This window comes from Coregonus lavaretus (genome assembly GCF_964263955.1).
Source record: "Coregonus lavaretus genome assembly, contig: HAP1_SCAFFOLD_331, whole genome shotgun sequence".
NCBI classification, from domain to species: domain Eukaryota; kingdom Metazoa; phylum Chordata; class Actinopteri; order Salmoniformes; family Salmonidae; genus Coregonus; species Coregonus lavaretus.
In genome coordinates, this window is record NW_028162049.1 from 191,835 (window position 1) to 213,635 (window position 21,801).

The window sequence follows — 21,801 nt, forward strand, 5'->3', positions numbered from 1 at the left end:
TCCACACCCCATGTGTCCTGATAACTACAGGAATGAAACAATATTGAGGTTGTCTGCTTTCTATACAGTTTGATGAGAGAGAGAGAGAGAGAGAGAGAGAGAGAGAGAGAGAGAGAGAGAGAGAGAGAGAGAGAGAGAGAGAGAGAGAGAGAGAGAGAGAGAGAGAGAGAGAGAGAGAGAGAGAGAGAGAGAGGACATCAGGTAAAGTTCTGGAGATGAGGGAATATGTGTGCAGAAAGAAACCCTCAAGTATGGTTGACCACAGTTAGGCCCAGTATGGACTATCAATACAAGTAAACATTTAGAATGTGACCCAGTTCAATGGGTCTTAACAGAACTGGGGGATGTCAGCCATGAAGTTGTCTAAACACAACTGGAATATAATTTGTTTGTGATTCATTGTTAATGGATTTTCAATTAGGAACACAGGGGGAAAGCCTAACACAACAACACACATAACACACAACCAATAAAATCAAAGGGGGAGGAAACCACTAAACATTACCATATTGTCATTTTCTAATGACAGGGAGAAAACATGTAAAATCTAGAAGACTACTTTAGATCTGGTCAGAAGTAGCCTAGTGCACTACGTAGGGAACAGGGTGTCATTTGGGCCAGAGTCAGTAACTCCCCTGGGTATGAATTCTCTCTCTATCTTATCTGTCTTCTATATTATGTTCTCCTCTCCTCCTCTCTTCTCTCCTCTATTCACTCTATTCTATCATCCACACCACATGCCAGCTTCAACACAATCCATTTACAAGTTAAAGACACACCTTGGAATAAATAGCAAAGGAAAACTACTACTAGATGTATTTTTTATTTCCCATCAGAATGAATCATATTTAATAACTGAACAGTAGCAGACCTAACTTAATCTGTTCCTGACTCTAGATAGTGGATTAAAAAGACCATCAATCTCCAATGATATTAAAGTACAATTCTGAACATTACTGATATACTGAGTGGCAAGTCAAGATATCTGCTGTTTTTATTGTTTGGTGAATAGCTCCACCTGCTGGACAGGTTTAATGTTGCTTGACTGAGCAGTACGGGAGAATAAAAGATGCCAAATTTAGGGTCGGTTTCCCGGACATCTCCATGGAACATGCTTTTTAGTCTAGGACTAGGCTTCATCTGTGTCCGGGAAACCGGCCCATATAGTTCAATTAGCAAGTAAGTAACACTACCTGTTCCATGATACGGAGGAAAATGACATTGAGACAGAGAACCAATTGAGAAAACATTTCAATGGTTCTGAATGACAACCAACATACATTAACAGCATACATCATTATTAATGTAAATGTATAAGATTAAAATGTTGCACTTACAAATAATATGAATGCATTGAATTGTAATTCATAACATCTTCTGAAGATCAAATCAATCAAATCATTGTACATAAAAACAGAGCAGAATGAATCATCACATCTGGGGATCATCACCACCAGCATGACTAGTATCTATGTGGACCCTACTACAGTTTAACCAGCTCAGCTATAGACTACACCAGCATGACTAGTATCTATGTGGACCCTACTACAGTTTAACCAGCTCAGCTATAGACTACACCAGCATGACTAGTATCTATGTGGACCCTACTACAGTTTAACCAGCTCAGCTATAGACTACACCAGCATGACTAGTATCTATGTGGACCCTACTACAGTTTAACCAGCTCAGCTATAGACTACACCAGCATGACTAGTATCTATGTGGACCCTAATACAGTTTAACCAGCTCAGCAGACCCAGAGAGCCAAAACCCAGCAGCAACAGAGAGAAAACGATCTAAACGAAACCCAGGATAGAGGGGCTGAGTGAATGTGGTCTGGACTCTGTGGAGGAGGGTCATTGTGTCAGAGACACTGTAGAAGGACAGAGTACCTGCCCTGTGATCCAGGTACACCTACTCTGGAGGACTGAGGGCCTGATACTTTAGTCCCAACATTATTGTGTCTGAACCAATAACTACCTCTACGACACTGTAAACTCCAGGACTTGTTATTGTCTCCAAATGCACCATCTGTCTTTGTTCTGCTGATGTCTTTATATGAGACTGCTGTAACAACAAACCCCCCACTCCACTCCACCTCCCAGTAACAGCGTCCAGACAGACCCTCTCTACACAGAACCTGACAATAGTTGGTGAATCTGTCTGGATGATCAAGATATGGTTGTTCTTGGTCTGTATCGGTCACCTTTATGTTCCCTTTAGACAGAGAGAGGAGTGTGCCTGCTGTGTTTGGGTCCAGTGTGAGCTGACAGGAATCTGGGAGAAGAGCAGAGCAGAGACCAATGAGGGGAGTTAGAACAATAAGTTAAGTCAGATACTGTATCTACCCTGTCTTTGATTAGAGCAGAGCAGAGATCAAATCAGAGAAATATGAGGAGTCAGATAGATACCCAGTCTTTGATTAGATCTACTATTGCTATATATTTCTAGAGGGATTGTTAGGAGTGTCAGTAAAAATAGACTGTTAGTTACTTCAGAATAAAGAGACTCACATTGTAAGAACTGTTCTCTGGTCTTGGGCTCTGGAGGCAGTACAACATCCACTATATTCACTACAGACACACAAACACATTCACAGAGAGAGGGAATGTTATCATCACACCATATTCCACATGTATATGACTAGTAGGGAACTTTCAATGGTCTAAAGTTGATGTTCTTATTATTTTCAACACACCTGTAGTGGAGATCTTGGTCCATTCTCCTTTAAGGACGTCTTCTAGTTTCTCTCTCAGTTCAGACACAGTCTTACTCACATCTCCAAAGTACTGAAGAGGACGGACAACGATGCTGGGTAAATCTGAAGATACACTGGTACTGGAGAGAGACTGATAACTCTGGAGACAGAGAGAGGGAGAGAGAGAGAGTGTGCAGAACCAAATTATTGAGAGTTTTAATTTCATATCACATGTATCAAGGCAGTTGAGTTACCTGGAGGAAATGGATGTTATCCTCTGTGTGTGAGAGCTGCTCCAGCTCAGTGCTTCTCTTCCTCAGCTCAGCTATCTCCTGCTCCAGTTGCTCCAGGAGTCCTTCAGCTTGACTCACTTGAGCCTTCTCTTGGGCTCTGATCAGCTCCTTCACCTCAGAGCGCCTTCTCTCAATGGAGCGGATCAGCTCGGTAAAGATCTTATCACTGTCCTCCACTGCTGCCTGTGCAGAGCGCTGTTAAGAGAGAGAGAGAGAGAGACTTGTCTTACTTGAATGAGCCATCCTCATTACACTAACACCCCCACCCCTAAAAGCACATTGCGTGCCACCACAACCTCCACACAATCACATTATCCAGTACCCAACACCACAGTACAATACACCAACCAGCACCACATTCCAACCGTCCATCCAACCCCTCCTCTCCAGCCGTACAGACAGCCCCCCTGAGCCCCCATACCTCCTGAAACATCTCCACACTGTTGATCATTTTGTACAACTCAAACTCAACCCTAAGGCGTCAACAGTAATGGTATTACCCTGGCAACACAGAAAAAACATGATGAACAGTCTGTCATTGCAGAAAACGGACACCCCTCCCCAACTCCCAGGTCAACCCGAGCCAACCAGCTATTGGTGTCCAGGGCTCCATGTAATACCCTCCACTGGACGACCCCTGACCTTTCCAGCACTGGGAGCTTATAGAGCCCCTCCACCTATACCCTGCCATGCTCTCAGCCCCCACAACCCACTGCTACTGATGCCCCTTCACTCCCACTAAGCTCAGAGTGTTAAAAGTCAGTAAGTCCTCCGGACTCTCCTGCCAGTCCCCAGTCTCTGCTGTCACTTGCAGTGGTGGAAACGGTGGTGGCCCCTCCTCAGTCTGCTCCAGCCCTAAGTACTGCAGCATAGAAATCAGAGACCCCTGCTGTATTGAGTCTCTCCGGCCGCATGATGAGGAGCCGCTGATCCAGCCCCAAACCACCAGCCCTCCTCAACAGAGCACATGCTGGTTCCCTCCAGCCCACCTCCGTACGGTACAGTAGCCACTGTGCTGCTGAGTCAGAACGCTGCCACCCTGACACGAAAAAATTCACTAACTTGCGCTGCAGGTCCACAAGCAGACCACCGGGGGTGTTGAGAATGGCCAATATAAGCCATAGAGAGGATGCCACCAAGTTGTTGATGATCAGCACCGTTCCTCTGTATAACACTTGGGAGATGAGCCACCTCCACTTCGTCAGCCTCGACACCACCGCTTGTGACACTCCTTCCCAGTTCTTCCTATCCCAACCCTCCGAGCCCAGATACACCCCAAGCATCTTGAGCCACTCACAGCCCCACTGCAACCCCCCTGGAAGCCGCAGAGGTGCCCTGTCCCTCCTTACCCACCCAGCAGGTTCCCTCATCTCCCCACAACAGAAGTTACCCACCCATCAGGCTCCCTCATCTCTCCACAACAGAAGTTACCCACCCATCAGGCTCCCTCATCTCCCCACAACAGAAGTTACCCACCCATCAGGCTCCCTCATCTCCCCACAACAGAAGTTACTCCCCCTTCTGCTGTCCCCACCTCTCCCAAAAGCCTTGGAAGCTTGAGCAAAAAGTGACATCTTGGAAGAGCTTTACATGAAATTTCCAATAGGACACCTGCCTGGGCCCTGGTGAAACAGAGAACTGAGCCCTGTACTAGGTGCAGACTCATTTTGGAAAGCAAAGACAAGGAAATATATTTTGGCTCTAACCACTAACAACCTACCCTTACACACCTCTTTTGCTACCCCTGCACTAAGATTTGTGCCATGGCTCAGCACCTGCACCCCCTTCCACCAGACCCCCAATACACTTCATGAATCACATCACTGTGTGTCTCTTGCTAAAAAATCACGTTTAAATGTTTTTGTTTGACATATTCCCCCAGTCTCTGCCGCCGTTCATGTTAAGTAAGTCTAACCGTTAGGGGTGTAACGATCCATCTACTACATCGATGTATCGATTTATATTCCTATGATCCAACTACATCGATCTGTGCTCGGCGAGTTGGCCTTTTGGAGAACATATATCGATCTAACATCGTTTTAAAAATTTAATAAATCGATTGTATCGATACTAGGAAATAACCCATTGGATTTAAGCACGTCAGACTTTATATGGATGTTTTTTCTTAGCACTTTTAATGATAAAGGCTTTAAACATTACTCGATTCAGTCTGCCTATCCGTGACGTCATCGCCCCGCGCCAGCAGCAGCGCAAAGGCGCCAAGACAACAAAACATAGCATGGCGGACGACAGAGGAGAAGCCGACGAGCGAGAAATTATCAAGCCACCATTGCGGTCCTTACAAGAAACAGGAATCTAGGAAAATTCACCTGCACTGTCCAGTATCCAGGTATTTATTTCAGTCACACTGGTTGAATTTTTGGCTAAAAGGTTACTGATTCGATTTCAAGTCACTGAGTCGTTTCGGATCGTATCGTTCTAAATGAACCAATATCGTCCTTGAATCGTATCGACAACCACGAATCGTGATACAAATCGAATCGTTGTTAAAACGAATCGTTACACCCCTACTAACCGTGAAATCTCCATAAGAGGTGGGAGGGAAATCACCACAATCAGAAACCAGTAGAGAAGCCCATAAAGCCGCCATGCCAGAAAAAACCATCCATTTAAGCAGATTCTGAAGACATGCCCTTAAGAACCCATGACCCATTTTCTCAGCCTATACCGCTTCCTGGGTGAGAGGACACTAAACCCCTCATTCTTCATCACGTGTTTGACTGACCTTACAAACCTTCCAGGATCAATCAAATAAGACTTATTTTTCCCCTTTAGTCTCCATCAGGAACCTAGAAAGTTATCTCAGCGTATATACTGGGCCCTCAGCCTGACTGTCTGTCAGCTCTGGATCCAATGAGCCGTCTGAAAACGAGACGCCTTGTCCTCCGCTCCCGCAGACTCACCTCCCCCCTCTTCCTCTTCCTCCTCCTCCATTGGCACGGTACCGTCCTCCTCCTCCCCAGTCTCTGCCCCCCTGCACTTCCCCCAAGATCAGTGCCTCTTCCCCAATGACAGGCAATATTTCCTGGGATGAGCCCACCAAGCCTTCGCCCACCGGAGTCTCTGTTACTACAGAAACCTGCCTCAGCTCACGTAGCCCAGCTGCAACCCTCCCCACCACCGCTTACTCCACGGCCTGCTCACCACCACTTGGCCATGCACTACTACCGTGTAGCTCAGTTGGTAGAGCATGGCGCTTGCAACGCCAGGGTTGTGGGTTCGTTAACCCATGGGGGGAAAGAATGAAAATGTATGCACTCACTAACTGTAAGTCGCTCTGGATAAGAGCATCTGCTAAATGACTAAAATGTAAAAAATGTATTCTCCTCCCTCCACGTACCCCCGCCATTTATTTTAAAATTCTGAGTAATCACTACTTTAGTAAGGATTAGTAAGGAAAAACACTTTATTCAGTCCTACTGCAGTTGCTTAATAATTCCAATAGATGGCAGCATAAGACCATGAATGACATTTCAGAAGATTAGTTTAGTTCTCTCCCTGGATACAACACCACTACCCCTCACAGGAAAACTCCTGCCAGCCCTTTTTTCTGTCCCTTTCCACACTGCTAACGCAAGAGGAAGGACTGAAAAAGCATTTAACACATTACTGTGAAGTAATATAATGATTATTCATGTTTATTATTACCTGTTTTTATGGTCATGTTTTGAAATTATACTTCATTACTATAATGATTATCAATAAGCCTAAACATTAATTCAGTCACCTCTGGTCGACAAAAACGTATTTTCCTAGTACATTAATTGTAAAATTCATCAACCAGCATCGAGCACTCTGCCTTCTCACGCAAGCGATGGGCATGTTGAGGTAAATATGCTAACCGCAACGGTTGCATTATGTAATTTATTGGTGGGCTGGAAGATGCAGTGTTTTTTCTTTTCTATTCAGAGGCTATTCACTCCCAATATGAGATGATTTTATATAGAAGGTTTTTATAATGCATGTTTACTAGGGTTGAGGTTAGCGCATCTGAGTAGGGATTATTTGGGTTCAATACCTGTCCTACCTATCAATCATATTGCTGCTTGTAGCCAATAACTGATGATCCCCACACTAGAAACACCGAAAACTATCTGTGCTAGCAAACCCCATGTTCCACCCATCCCCTGCGTAACCTTGAAGTTTGTTGAGAAACAAACACTTGTCTACGAAAAGAGACAACATGTTTAACGGATTCCGCTTGGCACCCAGCCGAGAGCACACGACAACCACTTGCAAATTTACCAAAACTAACCAACTACTTGCGGTCTGTTCGTAAGCAATAAACGGAGGCAGATTAGCCACCACAACTCTTATCGAAAGAGGCGACATCTGCAACAACACACCCCTCACAAAAATCCCACTCACAACAAGACAAACCTTTTTCATTAACACAACCACCGCCTTGTTCATTCTGGATGCAGAGTGCAGATGTTCCGCTCCAACCTGTTCGCCGACCATGAGCAAAACTTCCTCCACACCTTTCTCCGGAACGCACCCGAAGCGACAGCGTTTCTTCTCCACTCGGTTGAGGCCATCACGCCGCCCTAACAAACTACCCCTACTCCCCCCTCAACTCTAAACGATAAACAGTGGAAACCAATAAACAAACCCTCCACCATCAGAAAATAAATTCAGAAAATACGCAAGAACCAAAAGAAAAAAGAATAGTAGCCCTCCTCACGAACCACAAATCTCTCACACAACCAACTTCTTCTTCTATGATATAATGGCGGTCCAGAAACCAACGTTAAAGGTGCATGCCGCCACCTACTGTGCTGGAGTGTGTGGTCAATCACGGTTTCCAACATTTCTAAATCCTCCTACCTAACTCAGTACTTCTGAGAAAATAAAGAAGAGCCCTACTAACTTCTAATAGACCCTCCCCCATCCCCAAAATCCCTTCCAATTCCCCCCCAACCCCGTCCAACCTCAATGACCCTACACTTCAATCTTTCCCTCTCTTCAACATACTTACAACAATATAACAACACATGCTCCACCGTTTCATCGACCGTACCCTCCAGACACAAATCATTCCCATGCTTGCCAACCAGATGTAATGACGAGTTCAATGTACAATGAAAATCTAGTAAACACCATCTCTTCCTTCCTAATCTGACTTTTGAATCTTGGTCCATCGACCTTTCTGTAAAACTGTAAATTATTCATATAAATGCCGGCCCTTGTGCTCAGAGTACCATCTCTTCTGCCACACATCTATCAAAATGGCTCTGATCTTACATTTGGCCTCACCTCTACCCAGTGGAACATTAATATCAATTATATCTCGTTTCAAAGCTCTTTTAGCTAACTGGTCTACAATTTCATTCCCTTCCACACCAGAATGTGCTGGGACCCAGCAGAATCTCACTACTAAACCCATTCTCTCAATTCTTCATAATAACATTCATACCTCCAATAGCAGGTCACTCCTATTAGATTTACCAGATGATAAACTATTCAATACAGACAGAGAATCTGACCATACTATAATTCTAACAGGTTGTACGTCCTCCGCCCACTGGAGGGCAACTATTATCACCAACAGTTCAACTGAGTATACTGACAGTTCATCTGTTAGTCTTCTACATATCTGCACATCAAATTCAGGAACGTAAACGCCTGCTCCTGTGAGCCCACTATCTGGCTCCTTGGATCCATCTGTGAAAAGTGGTAAAAAAGCATAAAAACTTTTACCAATGTAATTGTCAACCAGTTTCACTATATCACTGACTTCTGACCAATCTTTCCTTTTCTCTACCAAGGTTAGATCAACAACAGGGTCTGGGAGTAACCATGGAGGAACAACCCCTATCACCACAGAAGGGCCAACCTCCAACTCCCTCAAACCACTCTCATCAGCAAGCTTTCCAACTGTCCAACCAAAACCACTGCCTTGTCTACTAGTATATTCCCAACAGTCATCTAGAACAGTAGCAGTGGGATGCTCAACCTCACAGCCTTTCAACCCAATAAGATAATGACAATTTTTTACGCTGTATATCCAAAGGCATCTCTCCTGCCTCCACCAGTAAGGCACATACAGATGTTGATTTAAATGCACCAATACATATCCTTAAAGCTATATACTGGATTCTGTCCAGCTTCTGAAGTCAAGTCTTTACCTCTGTTCCATAAACTGTACACCAGTAATCAATTGTCGTCCTGATCAGAGCTCTATAAATATCCATCAACAATTGTCTGTCAGCACCCTATTCATAACCAGAGACCCACACAACCAACTACCGCGAAAGTTAATGAATGAGAGAGACAGAGACATCGTTACAACACTGTACATAGCCATAATATAACAGTTCTTCTTCTTTGGAGTTTAACGGCGGTTGGCATCCAATATGTTGCATTACCGCCCCAACTGGACTATAATATAAATCTATTTTACTTTATGATACAAAATGGGAAAAGGGGAAAGGAACATTTAATTAAAAACCTTCCAACTAACCCTACACTCATTAAAAACCCACTACCCCATTCCACTACTTTGACCCTATCTGCTCCTGCACCATGCCAACGGCCTGGGAGGACGGGACACCACCACTCAACACACCCTGTAACTCTTCTGAAGTCTAATCTTGTATGCCCAAATACTTCTCTGCAGCTGCCACCACAACATCTATTTTCTGTGATTTACGTTCCATTTCTGCGGTACAGTTGATAACCATTGCTACGAACGCTAAGAAGCTAACTTTACTAAAGCATATATCACTCGTTGGCCTATCCCTCTGTGCTGGCACAGATCTACTACTCACAGGGATCCTCTCAGGATCTCTCACCCTTGACCCATCCTCCTCTACTTCCTTCACTGTCTCAGCATATGACACCTTCTGCACTACTCTGACTCTAGCCACCTCAACCTGCCTCTCTCGCACCGGACACTTCCAATCCCCAGCAACATGGGCATCCCAACAGTTGACACACACAACTTTATCCACCGAAACTACACAATCCTCTATCCCATGCCCTCCTGCACACTTCCCACATCTTGGAATCTCCCTCCTACAAACTGCTGCAACATGACTATAAACGTTGCACCTGAATCAGCACAGTGGATTCGTCACAAAGCTCTAACAGGATAACTGATATATCCTAACATGACTTTGTTGGGTAAAGACTCAAAACTCAAAAGGACTGACAGTGACTCCTCTGTTTCACCACGCTCACCACCGGATCTGTGTTGCACCAAACGGCGGGCATCACAAACACCAGGAAGCGTAAACTTGAATTGCTCCACCTCCACACTTAACACTACCCCAGAAATCACTCCTTTCAATGGTGCCCAGTTCCTAAGAGCAAAGCAAGAAACAGATCTTGACCCAAGTTGCGTGACACGGAGTGCCCACTCCCTCTGGTCAGAAGAAACACAAACAAATATCATAAGTCCACTACAGGTTACCTTCACTGATTCAACTGCACCCAACTCTTTTCCCACCCACCCTGAAACCACAAATGGATCTGCCAAAAGGTATGGATCCACTTTCTCCAAAAATGTAACTCCTACTGCACCAGATTCTTCTTTATCATGTCCATTGATGCCAGGCTCTGGTTCCGAGCTCTTCACAAAACCTTTTACCTCACTTAACTCTCCCTCATTCATTTCCATTTCACCTCCTGAACTCAGTCTGGCGAATGGCTCACTCTGTTTGCACTTGAGTTACAGTGAGGGAAAAAGGTATTTGATCCCCTGCTGATTTTGTACGTTTGCCCACTGCCAAAGAAATGATCAGTCTATAATTTTAATGGTAGGTTTATTTCAACAATGAGATACAGAATAACAACAAAAAAATCCAGAAAAACGCATGTCAAAAATGTTATAAATTTATTTGCATTTTAATGTGGGAAATAAGTTTTTGACCCCCTCTCAATCTGAAAGATTTCTGGCTCCCAGGTGTCTTTTATACAGGTAACGAGCTGAGATTAGGAGCACACTCTGAAAGGGAGTGCTCCTAATCTCAGTTTGTTACCTGTATAAAAGACACCTGTCCACAGAAGCAATCAATCAATCAGATTCCAAACTCTCCACCATGGCCAAGACCAAAGAGCTCTCCAAGGATGTCAGGGAAAAGATTGTAGACCTACACAAGGCTGGAATGGGCTACAAGACCATCGCCAAGCAGCTTGGTGAGAAGGTGACAACAGTTGGTGCGATTATTCGCAAATGGAAGGAACACAAAATAACTCTCAATCTCCCTCGGCCTGGGGCTCCATGCAAGATCTCACCTTGTGGAGTTGCAATGATCATGAGAACGGTGAGGAATCAGCCCAGAACTACAAAGGAGGATCTTGTCAATGATCTCAAGGCAGCTGGGACCATAGTCACCAAGAAAACAATTGGTAACACACTTCGCTGTGAAGGACTGAAATCCTGCAATGCCCGCCAGGTCCCCCTGCTCAAGAAAGCACATATACAAGGCAGTCTGATGTTTGCCAATGAACATCTGAATGATTCAGAGGAGAACTGGGTGAAAGTGTTGTGGTCAGATGAGACCAAAATGGAACTCTTTGGCATCAACTCAACTCGCCGTGTTTGGAGGAGGAGGAATGCTGCCTATGACCCCAAGAACACCATCCCCACCGTCAAACATGGAGGTGGAAACATTATGGTTTGGGGGTGTTTTTCTGCTAAGGGGACAGGACAACTTCACTGCATCAAAGGGACGATGGACGGGGCCACCTTCCCTCAGCCAGGGCATTGAAAATGGGTCGTGTATGGGAATTCCAGCATGACAATGACCCAAAACACAATCCAAGGCAACAAAGGAGTGGCTCAAGAAGAAGCACATTAAGGTCCTGGAGTGGCCTAGCCAGTCTCCAGACCATAATCCCATAGAAAATCTGTGGAGGGAGCTAAAGGTTCGAGTTGCCAAACGTCAGCCTCGAAACCTTAATGACTTGAAGAAGATCTGCAAAGAGGAGTGGAACAAAATCCCTCCTGAGATATGTGCAAACCTGGTGGACAACTACAAGAAACATCTGACCTCTGTGATTGTCAACAAAGGATTTGCCACCAAGTACTAAGTAATGTTTTGCAGAGGGGTCAAATACTTATTTCCCTCATTAAAATGCAAATCAATTCATAACATTTTTGACATGTTTTTTTCTGGATTTTTTTGATGTTATTCTGTCTCTCACTGTTCAAATAAACCTATCATTAAAATTATAGACTGATCATTTCTTTGTCAGTGGGCAAACATACAAAATTAGCAGGGGATCAAATACTTTTTTCCCTCACTGTATAACATTTGAAATGTCTCTATTCCTTTGAACATTTTGTGAGTGCAATGTTTACTGTTCATTTCTGAATGTTTATTTCACTTTTGTTTATTATTTATTTCAATTGCTTTGTTAATGTAAACTTATGTTTCCCATGCCAATAAAGCCATTTGAATTTATTTGAATTGAGAAAGAAAGAGAGAGAGAGAGAGAGAGAGAGAGAGAGAGAGAGAGAGAGAGAGAGAGAGAGAGAGAGAGAGAGAGAGAGAGAGAGAGAGAGAGGCTCCATGTTAATGTATAGGGGACATGAGTCAGTAATGGTTACTCATGGTTATGTGATGAAGTAGCCCCGCCTGCGATTTCAAAATCAGTGTCGGCCCTCAGCCCAATAGGGAATGTCCTCTTGGTGTAACGGTCAAGCTGTTGCTTTCTCCCGCGGTAGACCTGGTTCATATCCCGTCGGTTACATTAAGCAGTCTATTCTCTGAACAGAGTCCAGACAGCATGTTCCCAACAGTGAGGTCAGTGGGATTGGAGAGAGTCCCCTCTCCCTCTCTCTGTCTCTCTCTCTGTCTCTCTCTCTCTCTCTCTGACTGGAAGAGAGAAGTGAAATTGTGTGTCTCCTCTGATCAACAATACTCACCTTGAGAGACTCCACAGCCTGTTGGAGCTCCTTCAGCTCCTTCTCTCTCTCCTGGAATCTCTGCTGGACCTTCTGCTGACTCATCCCCAGCTGCCTCTATGAAGAATCACTCTTCAATGAGCTATCAAGCTTTATTTGTCCAGTAGATCAATAGTATAGTAATGTGACATAGGACCCATAGAGTTTAAGGTCTAAAATCTTGAGGAAGTCCCTTTACCATATGACATTTTCTATGTTGCTATGTTAATGATTATAGTGTTTATGGTAGGTGTACATGTATCAAGGGGTTGAGACTGAACTTTGAACTCCTAAAAGGGCATTCGGAATGATAATAGTGTTTGACTTCAGAAAATGGTGAAACATTGGGAGAAAATCCAATATACTCAAGGTTTGTGTTCATATTTGTTCTGCTGAGGATCAATTTCATTTGAATGATCTCATATTCAAACAGACTTAGTTCCTACTGTATCTTTAATTCTTTGTTTATCAGACAGTCACCAACAAGTAGTTCTGGTCTTACCTGTTTCTCAGTCCTCTCTGCTGCAGCTGACACTGTATCATGGCCTTTATGTTCATCCATTGTACACAGCATACAGATACACTGCTGATCGGTACGACAGTAAACCTCCAGCAGTTTGTCATGATGAGAGCAGATCTTCTCCTGTAGTTGTGCGGTGGCTTTGACCAGCTTGTGCTTCTTGAAAGCAGGAGATTCATAGTGAGGTTGGAGGTGAGTCTCACAGTAAGAGGCCAGACACGCCAGACAGGACATGAGGGCTTTCTGCTTTCTGGTCCCAGTGCAGACATCACACGCCACATCTCCAGGTCCAGCATAGCACAGAGCAGGAGGGGGAGCAGCCTGGAGTCCTGTCTCCTTCAGTTTCTCCACCAACTCAGCCAACATGTTATTTTTCCTCAGATTAGGCCTTGGAGTGAAGGTCTCTCTGCACTGAGGACAGCTATAGACCCCTTTCAGAACATCCTGATCCCAGCAGCCCTCAATACAGCTTCTACAGTAACTGTGTCCACAGGGGATGGTGACCGGCTCCTTCAGTAGATCCAGACAGACAGAACAACAGAACTGGTCCTGGTCCAGCAAAACTCCCTGCTGAGCCATTTGGACGATTGTTTACTCTCACACAGACAGACGACACAGAGAATCAGATAAGTTTCGTTTCCACAGAAGAGAGTTTGTGGAGGGGAGGGACTTCCTGGTTCTGCCAGAGGGGTGGGGTTAGAGGGAGAGAGAGGGAGGGGTTAGAGGGAGAGTGAGAGAGAGAGAGAGAGAGAGAGAGAGAGAGAGAGAGAGAGAGAGAGAGAGAGAGAGAGAACTGTCCACAATGGTAATAGGAACAAATATTTGTGTTCCTAGGTTAGGGCCCTTAATATGGAATACATTAAATAGAGTGGTTAGAATATATAAAGGGTAACAGTTTCTATGAAGTACATACAGTCGTCTGAAAAGGTTTGTGCACCCCTCTGAGGCTGCATAATAATTTACTCTGTCGTCACAGAAAATGATCACAGTGGCATGCCATTCATTTTCTAATAAAAGCTGAGTAATGGGGTATTGTCCAGACAAAGATTTTTAGTGTAGCAATATTAAGTTGTAAGAAATTAAATCAGATGTGAAAAATAGGCTATGCAAAAATTTGGGCACCCTTGTCATTCTGTTGATTTGAATACCTGTAACTACTTAGCACTGATTAATTGGAACACACAATTGGTTTGGTGAGCTCATTAAGCCTTGAACTTCATAGACACATGCATCCAATCAGTCCCTAAACCCAAGCGAGGGCATTGCGTTCATCCACCTCTGGCCTGCTGGCTCCCCTACCTCTGCTGAAGCACAGTTCCCGCTCAGACCAGTCAAAACTGTGCGCTGCTCTGGCACCCCAATGGTGGAACAAGCTCCCTCACGACGCCAGGACAGCGGAGTCACTCACCACCTTCCGGAGACATTTGAAACCCCACCTCTTTAAAGGAATACCTGGGACAGGATAAAGTAATCCTTCTACCCCCCCCCCCCCATCCCCTCACCCCACCAAAAAAATAAAAAATATTGTAATGTGGTTATCCCACTGGCTATAAGGTGAATGCACCAATTTGTAAGTCGCTCTCGATAAGAGCGTCTGCTAAATGACGTAAATGTAAATGTGATTACCCTCCTGCGCCTGACTCGTTCCACCACACTCATCACAGTCATTCTAGTTATGTGAGAGATACAGGCGTGCTTCTCACACAGCCACCGTCACGCGTCGGCCACGCGTTTGTCTCCAACATATACTATGCCCACATACTCTAGTGTAGCTGTGGGGCTTACAAGTCTGAATTTCTTACAGCCTAATTTTCAAGACATCAATGTACAGCAACATTTTTAGGTGTCACTGCAGAACACCCTCCATATGCATATGAACACATACTCAGAGGTGGGGCTTACAAGACTCACATTTCATATACTCAGAGGTGGGGCTTACAATACTCACATTTCATATACTTTTCTTTTTTTTGAGAACTCTGTTTATTAAGTTTTACACACACACAGACAAGACAAAGCAATATAAATACTATACTCAACTAGACAAAAATACAAATAATACATATTAAAAAAATATATATAAAAAAATAAATAAATAACTTTAAAGATACCATACTTTGGACAAGTTAAACACACCAGGCAGAAGGCTACAAAAGGTTAAAGGGCAATCTATAGTATAGGGACAGAGCAAATACCTCACCATTGTTCCTGTAAACAGTTAAGGGATGGGGTGGAGAAATGCAACCACTCACAGACAGTCAAGGCCACAGACCAATGATCCACTGGACCAAAAATAAAAAGTTACAATGCTTTAAAATAAAAAATGAATATTGATAATTTTATGTAGGCGTGAACAGAATTTAAAAAAAAAAAAATATCTGGGAAAAACAAGCTCACACCTTAGTCTCTGCCCGGGCGAGATGAACAGGGCATCCGCAGGTCACAATCAATAAGCACATCAGCCTTAATGCCCCCCACCCCCACCCCAGAAAAAAAACACAGAGAAATGCTCATCCAACCCCTAAGTCACAGGGGGGTCAAATACAGACTTATTTTGGTTTTAATAGGAATGCTATCAGAGGATGGACTGTTTAAAGTAAGACCGGAATGGAGCCCAAGCCTCATTAAACAGTTTGGGGTTCCCACGTGAATTGAATTGAATTTTTTCTAGTTTCAGAGAGCACAACACATCTCTCACCCAATATTTATAAGATGGGGGAGCTGCCATCTTCCAGTTCTGTAGTATTAGCCGTCTAGCTAAAAGAGTTGTATAAGCAACAGTGTCCGACTGGATTCTTGACAGGGGGGTGCTTATGGGCAGTACTCCAAAAAGGGCTGTAAGGGGAGAGGGATCTATAACAGTGTTATATATATCAGAGAAACATTTAAATATTAATTCCCAGAAACCTGACAGTTTATGACAGCCCCAGAACATATGCAACAGTGTGGCCGGTTCAATTTTACATCTGACACAGGTAGGATCAAAATCAGAGAATATTCTTCCAAGTCTGGCCCCAGACCAGTGGATACGGTGAACCACCTTGAATTGAATGAGGCTGTGTCTAGTGCTAAAAGAGGACGAATGCACCCTGCGCAGCACAGATTCCCAGGTGTCTTCCCCAAGTTCCTCCCCCAAATCCTTTTCCCATCGAGTCTTTAAAGGCACCAAAGAAGGGTTCTGTAAGTCATGAATGATTGCATATACATCTGAAATTGCGCCCCTAGGAAGCTTGTTCAGCTCCAGGATGCTCTCTATAGCTGTATTCACAGGCCTATGGGGAAATTCAGGTGTGTTAGCTCTGACAAAGTTCCTAGTCTGGAGATAGCGGAAAAAGTGGGATTGGGGGAGGTTGAACCTTTCCTGTAGCTGAGCAAAAGAGGCAAATGTATCATCAAAGAATAATTGGGCTAGTGAGGAGAGGCCTAGTGAGTGCCAGATGTCAAAAGCCCCATCATTCAAAGATGGAGGAAATAAAATGTTCTGATTGATTGGGCCTGATAGAGAAAAGCCTCGGAGGCCAAAGGCTAAGCGGAACTGATTCCAAATTTTAAGAGACTGCTTTACAATTGGGTTGACACACCTTTTGCCTAGGGACACTGGGAGAGACGAGCACAACACAGAAGAAAGTGCAGCAGGTTTACACGATTCAGACTCCATCTGGACCCAGATTGGTCTAGGGCCAGTAGGATCAGTCTGCAGCCAGTACAGAAGGGCTCTGAAATTTGCAGCCCAATAGTATGTCTGAAAATTTGGTAGAGCTAAACCCCCCAATGACTTAGGCTTCTGTAAATGTTTTCTACCAATCCGTGGTACCTTGCCATCCCAAATAAAATGCATGAATGTTTGATCCAGTGAAATAAAAAAAGATTTTGGAATAAAAATGGGTAGACATTGAAATAAATATAGAAATTTGGGCAACACACTCATTTTAATGACATTAATCCTTCCGATAAGAGAAAGAGGTAGCGCATTCCAAAAAGCAAAAGATTGTTTCAAACTGTCTGCTAGAGCAACCAAGTTTTCCTGAAACAGATTTGAATATTTCCTTGTCACTTTGACTCCCAAGTAGGTGAACTGATCCCGGACAATCCTAAACTGAGAGCTTGTAAAAGAGCACTTTAAAGCAGCCTTGTTTACAGGAAAAAGCTCACTCTTGCCTAGATTCAGCTTGTACCCTGAGATTGATCCAAACCTTTTAAGAATAGATAAGGCGCGTGGCAATGAGGTATCAGGGTTAGAGATAAACAAAAGGAGGTCATCCGCATATAGCGAGACTTTCTGCTCTGAGCCCGTCCGGATTATTCCTTGAATGGCATCATTAGAGCGTAATGCAATGGCGAGAGGTTCGATTGCCAAAGCAAACAACAAGGGGGAGAGTGGACAGCCCTGTCTGGATCCGCGGTGCAAGGGAAAATAGTCAGAGGACAAGTTGTTAGTCTGTACCGAAGAAATGGGGGAAAAATAAAGAATCTTTATCCACGCAATGAATTTGGGGCCAAAGCCAAATCTATAAAGGGTGGCTGTTAGGTAATCCCACTCAACGCGGTCAAACGCTTTTTCTGCATCAAGTGAGACCACCACCTCTGGGTCCTCCGACGCAGGGGAGTACAGTATATTCATAAGGTGCCTAATATTGAAAAACAAATGCCTATTTCTCATAAAGCCAGTCTGGTCAGAGTGTATTACTTGATGCAACGAGCCTTCCATACGGATGGCTAAAAGCTTGGCTAGGATTTTGAAATCACAGTTTAAAAGCGAGATTGGGCGAAAGGATCCACATTCCAGAGGGTCTTTGTTTTTCTTTAATAGTAATGAAATTGAAGCTTGATAAAGACTAGGCGGTAGCTTTGAGGTATTAAGGCACTCTGCAAATAGTCGAGACAAGAATGGGCAAAGCAGACCAGAAAACGTCCTGTAAAATTCGGTTGGAAAACCATCCGGACCCGGTGATTTACCGCTTTTCATTGCGGACACTGCTGTTGCAATCTCCTCAGGTGTAAATTCTTCTTCTAGATAGTCATGGGTGTCTGTATCAATTGAAGGCATATTCAGGCCATTAAAGAAGGAATCAATCAGCAAAGGGTCTTGAGGGGATTCAGAGGTGTATAGCGCAGAATAAAATTGTTTGAATTGATCATTGATCTCTTTATGTATAACTGTGGTGGCACCAGACGGGGTCCTTATTTGTGGGATTAAACGTGAGGCCTCAGATTTACGGATCTGATGTGCAAGGAGTTTACTGGCCTTGTCGCCTTGTTCATACACTCTGTACCGAGCTCGCAAGAGTAGCTGTTCAGCTTGCCTGGTAGAAAGCTCATCAAATTCAGATTGGAGCAGTTGGCGCTCTTTATGCAGATCAGAGGAAGGAACCGTGGCATACTTCTCATCCAATGTGGCTATGGATTCGCTCAGGTCCCGAAGTCGCTGAGAACGAACTCTGTTTTGGTTGGCTGTATAAGAAATAATTTGGCCACGTAGGTATGCTTTGAGAGACTCCCATATGGTAGAGCAGGACATACCTGGTGTTGAATTAGTTTCTAGGAATAAGGTGATTTCAGAAGAAATGAAATTGACAAATTCCTTATCTGAGAGTAAAATGGGGTTAAGACGCCATTGATAACACATAGGAGGTCGCTGGGGAAACTCTAGTTCAAGCACTAATGGTGAATGGTCCGAAATAACAATACTCTTGTAAGTACACTGCCGAAGGTTAGGCAAAAGTTTTTTGTCCAAAAAGAAGTAATCAATCCGGGAGTATGTTTGATGAACATGAGAATAAAAGGAATACTGTCTATCTGTAGGATGTAGGAAACGCCAGGCCTCAAACATGGCATATTTCTGAAGAAAGGCTTGAATAAGTAGGGCACATTTAGATGGGCCTGTAGTTGTTTGTGAGGACTTGTCAAGAACTGGGGACATTTTGCAGTTGAAATCCCCCCCTAAAATCAATAAATGAGAATCTAAATTGGGTATAGCAGACAAAAAGGAAGAAATGAAACTTGTGTCATCCCAATTGGGAGCATAAACACTAGCCAAAACAAGAGGGGTAGAAAACAGTTTACCGGTTACTATGACGTATCGTCCCTTAGGATCAGCGATAACCTCAGAAGCTACAAAGGGAGTGACTTTATCAACCAAAATGGCAGCCCCTCTTGATTTACTATGAAAGTTAGAGTGGAACACTTGACCAACCCAGTCCCTAAGCATCCTAAAGTGCTCACCAGTCCTCAAGTGAGTCTCTTGTAGAAATGCAACATTTGCATTCAAACCCTTTAAGTGTGTCAACACCCTCTTACGTTTCACTGGGTTATTAACCCCTTTGGTGTTCCACGAAATGTATTTGATCGCATTGTTTCGGCCCCTCTGGGCATTCCCGTTATACAACCCCGTCATTAGAGCATAGAATGGAAAAGCAATGAGCGCCCAGAAACCCCAGAATAACTTGTCTCAGAGTAATAATGTACGGTGGTAGATGTTGAGAAAAAGTACCGAAAAAAAAACAAAAAAGACAGAATGACAACATTAGAACTGAACAATTCAACCCCTCCCCCCACCCCCTCCCCCCATCCCAGACAGTACCTCCCCAAACGAGGTACAAGCCTAAATAGAGCATGTTCTCCTCGCACAGTATGTCTGTGAGAGTGCGGTCTTAAACCTAAACCCACAGTCCCGCTCTTTAAAGTCGTGTTTTGTTAGTGGATCAAACAGCAAAAAGAGATAATCATTTTTTAAATAAAAGAAATTAAGGTGAATCCCTTGTGCAGACGAAATTACAAAAGCACCACTTGTAGATGTATATAATTATATTCCCAGTCTTATAACAGGCATTTGAGAGAGAAAATAAAGAAAATAAATAGAATGTGTAACGGCTCTCAGCCGAAAACCTAATTTGAAGTAAGGAAATCGTAGTAAGACAATCAAAAATGATAATAATTATTATTATTATAATAGTTGTCTAGTTGAATGCTGAGACAGCTTACAACCAAGACCAAAAAACTACGTGTGCGCAACGTTTAACGCTTGCTGGGCATAAATGAGCTCTGAGCCTTAAAATTTAAGTGAAGACCCCAAAAAAACGTGTCGCCTCGGGAAGCATTTACTGTTTACTGGGTCAATGCAAACGGATGCAGTAAGCAAATAACCAAGAATATTTTGAGTCACTGAGACACTATGTAAACAAACTGAATAGGTGAGCAAGACAGCCTAGAAAACACAGGAGTATAGTAAAACCGCAATACAATGAGATTAAAATGACTGAATGCTTGTAAGGCAAGCACACTAGATGATCAAAACATTAGATCACATCAAATAAGCCTGAATGGGTACGCCAACCCCCAAACTATACAAAATTAGCATGTTGTAGCTAAACATAGTTGTACCACAGGTGAGTTACTTACTATCCACCGTTCGCTAGCAACAGTTGCTGAACTATGAGCAAGTTCAAGACTTCTTGATGTGACGTTGAATGTGAGAGAGAGCCTCATCCGGAGATTCAAATGTGTAGTCTTTACCATCATGAGATAGCCATAAACGGGCCGGGAATCGCAGTCCGTACTTCACACCTGGATGGTCCCGAAGTAGTCGTTTGGCCTGTCCGAAAGCTGCGCGCTGCCTGGAAACAGTGGGGGAGTAGTCCTGGTAGATGGAGAAGTTCTGTCCTTGAAAGCTCAGAGTGGTATTGCGGGCTCGTCGGAGAATCTCCATCTTCTCATGGAAAAAGTGCACTCGAAGAATTATGTCACGGGGCCTCTCCCCATCCCGGGGCTTTGGGCGCAGCGACCGGTGGGCACGATCAATCAGGGGCTTTTCATCCAAGGCTAGAACATCCTTCAGCAGCCCAGAAACGAAATCCGTGGCGCGAGGCATTTCCGCTGACTCTGGGACTGATACAAGTCTCAGGTTATTGCGGCGAGAAAATCTCTCCAAACTTACACAGCTCTCCTTCACCTTTTTCAAGTCCGCAGCTAGGCGTTTCACGTCAGCCTCCAGGGATGTAGTTAAGTCAGAGACATTTGTAGCGAAGGTCTCCAGTGCTGCAATCGTTGTAGTGTGCGACTCCATTGTTGTTTTGAGTGATGCGATTGCCGGCACTGTCTCGTTCCGCAGGATGGTTAGATCTGTTTTTAAAGTATCAGAAACCTCCTTTATTCGGGCCTCAATCGTAGCAACCACCTCCGTTTTCATTTCAACTATCTCAGAGCGTAGTAGTTTGATGGCCTCGAGAATGTTCACTTCAGCGCCGCCAGGCCAAGCCGCCCCCCCGGGTAGAGTATCAGTCCCCGGGTCGTCAGGCTCAGGGGAGGGCGGTGATGAGAGTGTGTCTTGTAGGCCGGGTTTTCTCAAAGTCATGCTTTTGGCCTTATGTTTCGTCGACAT

The 21,801-nt window shown here is 44.1% G+C and overlaps 1 pseudogene across 1 annotated transcript; it reads right to left on the minus strand.

Moving 5' to 3' along the window:
- Positions 1–807: 807 nt before the first annotated feature.
- On the minus strand, positions 808–14,018 carry LOC311116561 (tripartite motif-containing protein 16-like; annotated as a pseudogene). Its single transcript, XR_014615803.1, has 6 exons — positions 13,407–14,018; positions 12,887–12,982; positions 2,953–3,186; positions 2,699–2,858; positions 2,514–2,573; positions 808–2,277 (listed from the first exon to the last, which is right to left on the minus strand). The product of XR_014615803.1 is annotated as a tripartite motif-containing protein 16-like (transcript).
- Between the last annotated feature and the right edge of the window lie 7,783 nt (positions 14,019–21,801).